Source organism: Octodon degus, unplaced genomic scaffold, assembly GCF_000260255.1.
Source record: "Octodon degus isolate 3935 unplaced genomic scaffold, OctDeg1.0 scaffold00228, whole genome shotgun sequence".
NCBI classification, from domain to species: domain Eukaryota; kingdom Metazoa; phylum Chordata; class Mammalia; order Rodentia; family Octodontidae; genus Octodon; species Octodon degus.
In genome coordinates this window covers 3,319,703-3,324,738 of record NW_004524804.1, presented here as the reverse complement: position 1 = coordinate 3,324,738, position 5,036 = coordinate 3,319,703, and the positions used below count along the sequence as shown (strand labels likewise).

General features: G+C 37.4%; 1 protein-coding gene across 1 annotated transcript in view; it reads left to right on the top strand.

The window, feature by feature from the left end:
• The window catches only part of Fstl5 (follistatin like 5), a gene marked incomplete at its 5' end in the record, with an annotated part of 578,391 nt that overhangs the window by 183,402 nt on the left and 389,953 nt on the right, over positions 1-5,036 (top strand). The window lies entirely within an intron of this gene.

The following is a 5,036-nucleotide window of genomic DNA, read 5'->3' as shown; positions in this document are numbered from 1 at the left end:
GTGTGCAGGGCGCACCTACATTCCTTCTCAGACCTTGCTTGTCCTCTTCTGATCCTGTGCCCCTTCACCTCCCAGTCCCTTTCCCATAGACTAAACAGCTGTCCTTCTGTTTCCTGATAACTAAATTTATTTTGCTCTTCATTAGTAGTTTGAGTTTCTTTTCTTTTGTTCTTCTCTACCCCCGCCTCCAGGGATTTAACTCAGGACCTTGTGCTTGCCAGGCAAGCACTTATTCTACTGAGCTATCTCCCAGGTCCTAATATTTTGAGTTTCTCATATAAGAGAAACCATGCAGTATGGTAATTTCACTTAACATTATGGGCTCAAGATATGTCCATTTTATTACAAATGACTATTTATATTTTTATGATGTAAGAGTACTCCCCTCTCTACAAATGTCAATTTTGAAATTCTGTCGTTGTTGTTAGATATATAAGGCTGTGTCCAAGAGTCAGCCATTGTGACTTGGCCTACTGTAAACATGGATATCCATGTAGTATAGTAATACTATCTTTTTTCTTTTTGGGAAGATATCTAACAGAAAAATAGCTGGATCACAAGGAAGTGTTTTCTCTTTTCTTTTCTTACTTTCTTTCTTTTTTTTGAAGCACCCTCATTTTGATTTTCATAGCAGTCAAACTAGTTTACATTCCTACCAACAATAGAGAAAGATTCCTTTTCCTCTAGTCTCATCAGTATTAACTATTATTTGATTTCTTTATGGTAGTCATTCTTTCTGGAGTAAAATGAAAGCTCAGTGTTACTTTAATTTGTGTTTCTCCAGTGGCTAAAGATGTTGAACATATTTTCATTATTTATTTGCCATTTGTATTTCTGAAAAGCACTAGAAACTCATTTTATTTGTTCATCTTTGATCAAGTCTTTTATTTGGGAGGCATTAAATGTTTGATTTCTTTATATATTCTAGATATTAATCTTCTGTCCAAGGAATATATGCCGAACTGTCTCTCACCCTACCAGACGCCTCTTCATACTGTTGGGTGTTTCTTTTTTCTCTCTCTACAGAAGCTTCTTAATTGGGTATTATCCCACTTTTTGATTCTTCATGCAATTTGTTGTGAGTTGGGTTCTGTTGAGACAGTCCTTGCCCATGCCTATGTATTCAAGAGCTTTACCTATTTCACCTTCTAGTAGATTAATTCTTCTTGTTTTAATATTGAGAGCTTAGATCGTTGTGATTTTAGTTTAGTGCACGGTGAAAGGTGTGGGTCTAGATTCACTTCTCTGTGTGTGGAAGCCAGTTTTCTTGGAGCCATTTGTTCAAGTGGCTGTCTTTCCTCCAGGAAATGTGTTTGGACTTTGTCAAAGATCAGATGATTGAGTTTGGCTGGAGGTGTTTTGTACTCTCTTCTGTTCTAGTGACCCACATGTCTACTTTTGTGCCAACATCACACCTTTTTGCACTGTAGCTTTGTGATGTAACTTGAAGTCCTGGACAGTGATGCCTCCTGCTGTGCCCTTGCTGCCCAGAACTGCTTTGGCTATACTGTGTCTCTTCTGGATCCTTGTGGATTTAAAACTTTTTTTCCAGTTATGTGAAACTTGCTGTTTGGATTTTTATTATAATTGTGTTAAGTCTGGTAATCACTTTGCAAAAGTGGCCACTTTGACAGTATTGGTTCTGTATATCAGGAAATTTTCATTTACTAACTTCCTCCTCAGTCTCCTTTTTAGCAGTGGTCCAGTTCTTCTTGTGCAGGTCTTTCACTTTTAATGTCGACTTTTCCTTGGCGATGCTGTGGATGGTATTGTTGTCCTAATTTCTTGCTTACTGAGTTCATTATTGATGTGCAGGAGTGCTATTGACATCTGAGAGCTGACTTGGCTCCTCTGGTGGACATTTTTGGGCCTTCTGTGTGGGGGATTATGCTGCGCGCAAGTAACGGTACCTTGGCTGCGTCATGTCCTGTACATACCCCTTTGGTTTGCTTCTCTTGCATGATCACGCTGGCTAGTGTTTCAAGTGCTACACTGCACACAAGTGGTAGTAATGATTTTCCTTGTCTTTTCCTAACTTTACAGAGAAAGCATCCAATTTTTCATATAATATGATATTGGAAGTAGGTGTGTTACAAATCATTTTTATCAGACTAAGATGAGGTCTTCCTATACCTGTCTTTTTCAAGGCTTTCCTCATGAAGGGATTAGGGATTTCATCCATGGCCTTTTCTATATATAATGAGATGACCATGTGATTGTTGGTCTTGCTTCTGTTTATGTGATATGTTATACACGCTGATTTTCATATGCTAATCCATCCTTACATCTCTGGAATGAATCCTGCCTGATTGTTTTTCTTTATGTTCTTTAATTCAGCCTATACCTATTGAGTGGTTTCTAGCATGTTTTAAGAAATTTAATGGTGCAAAGGTATAATTAAAATATTTTAATTATAATATCTGTTTTTATAAAACTCTTGATTTCTCAAAAGTGAAACTTCTGAAATTTATTTTTATCATAATAAGAAATGAGTACCTAATTAAATTAAAGTGAATTAATAATTCATGTCACTTTGATTATGTGTACCTGACATTTTGAAATATGGAATATATTATGTTTGTAGCTTTGTTTTTTTTTCTTTTTTTTTTTTTTTTGGTGGAACCGGGGATTGAACTCAAGCCCTTGCGCTTGCCAGGGAAGCGCTTATTCCACTGAGCCATATCCCCACCCCCACCCCCAAATTATTAAAACAACAAATTACTACTTTAAGTCAGACGTTCAAGCGGCCATCCTCTGGGGAAGAGTTTTCAGTACTTCTGTAGCTTCCAGTCACTGTGGACATTTCCTGGTATTCCTTGGGCTGTAGGGGAATCTTTCCACTCTTTGCCTTTATGGTTCTATGGTGATTTCCCTATATATGTTCTTTACATCGTCTGTTTTATATGGACATGAGCTCTATCACATTTAGAATCAATCTTTATCCACAATGACTTCATTTGTTATCTAATTACTTCTACTGTGACTGTTTCCAATTAAAGTCAAATTCTTAGGTGTCTAGAGCTAGCACGTTAAAATACCATTTGAGGAGTATACTTAACGTAATAAAATCCATCCACTGCAAAGTTTGATTGTGTTTCTTTTTCTCAGCTACCTCTAATCTGTTTTTGACTTACATGTGAAGTGAGTTATTTCAATTCCTCTGAACAGTGTGATATGAAAGCAGAAGATGTTTTTATAATCTTACTTATATGTTGTCAAAATTTTAAGTCATGTGAAAGCAACAGGCTAGGAGAGTTATGCTTGCTCGCTCCTTCTGGACTACAGAAAGACAGCTTGGCTACTTCTAGGTTTTGGCAACGACACACTCATTTTGAGGAAAACTCACAGTGTGTTGCCTCGTCTAGGTAGTGCCACTCACAGCAGCGGGGAGGAGTTTCCTTTGTTCTGTGTTCTCACCTGATCTTGTCCACTTTCTAGATTTTGTCCATCTAGATGTTTAAAAGTATTTTGTTTGAATTTGTTTTTCCTTGGTGACAGATGATATGGACATGTTTGCATATATTTATCTGACACATGTATTTTCTTTATCTTTCAATTGGTTTGTTTGATTTTTACTCTTGAACTTTAAGATTACCTGAGTATTTTAGAAATATTCTTTTATTATTGCCTCAGTTACTTTTCTCTCCTTGCTGGAACAAAATACCCAACAACCCAAATTGAGCTAGAAAAGGTTTATTTATCTCACAATTAGTGGAGGTTTCAATCCTTACTCTGCCGTGTCTAAGGAAGAGTGGCACGTGGCAGAGAGCAGCAGTCCATGGCTGCAGCAAAAGGCCGAGGGAGATGCAGCAGCTCCCAAAGATAGCAAGCCTCTCTCACATCTTTACATTCTAATGCAGATTACCCATCCCAGGGCCAGGTATAGCACTCACACCTGCAATCCCAGCATTGGATCAAAAATCAATCACATGGGCCAGTCAAATAGCTTAGCAAATTAAAGCACCTGCAAGCAGGTGCAGGGGCCAGGGTTCAATCCCAAGGCCTGCAGTGCGGGGCCCGCCCCCAGGGCATGCTGAGACAGCAATTGAGATTGGGTGTGGTGGTGCGTGCCTGTAATCCCAGCTCTTGGTAGGCTGTAAGCTGGTGGGTCACTACAAGTCTGATCTAGTAGTGACACCCTGAACACCCTGTAGACCCTTCCCTAAAATACAAAACAAAACAAAACAAAACAAAAAAATCAATCACAAACTCCAGAAGCTACCCCATGACTATATGAGGCTTTGGGGTTACAACTAGACAAAAACCATAATAATTACATATATATCTTTTGCAAATATTTTCTTCTACTTTGTAGTTAATTTTCCCATCCTCTCATTACCTTTTGCAGAGCTGAAATTTTCAGTTTTTATGAAGTTCATGCCATCAAGCATTTTCTCATAGACTGTGGTTTTGCAGCTGTGGCAAAACATCCACATATCCAGGAATGTCCAGGCTGATGGCTATATTATATTCTATAAATTGTGTGGTTTTGATTTTGAATTTAGATATATGATCTACTTATAGTCACTTTTGGAAAAAGTTCAAGATCTATAAATAAATCATTTTCTTTCCATGTACATACACAGTTGTTCCAGTGCTGTTTGTTGGAAAGTTTATCCTTGCCCCATGGTATATGCATATGCTTTTGTCAAAACTCAGTTGAGTATCTTTGTGTGGGTTTGCAAATTGTTAAGTCTTCTACTATGTTCCATTGAACAATTCATCTATTGTCCACCAATACTGCACAATTCTGATTATCATAGCATTATAATAAGTATTGAAGTTGGTCAGATAACTATTTCAAATTTGTTCTTCTTCTTCAATACTCTATTCTCTCTCCTGGGTCTTTTGACTCTGTGTATAACTTTTAAAATTATTTTGCTGATATCCACAAAATAACCCCGTAGAATTTTGAGTGAGATTACATTAAATCTATATCGATCTGGTTTGTAAGAACTCTCACCTCGACAATATTGAATTCTTATCCATGAAGATATAGTATCTCTCCACTTCTTTGATTTCGTTCACAAAAGTTA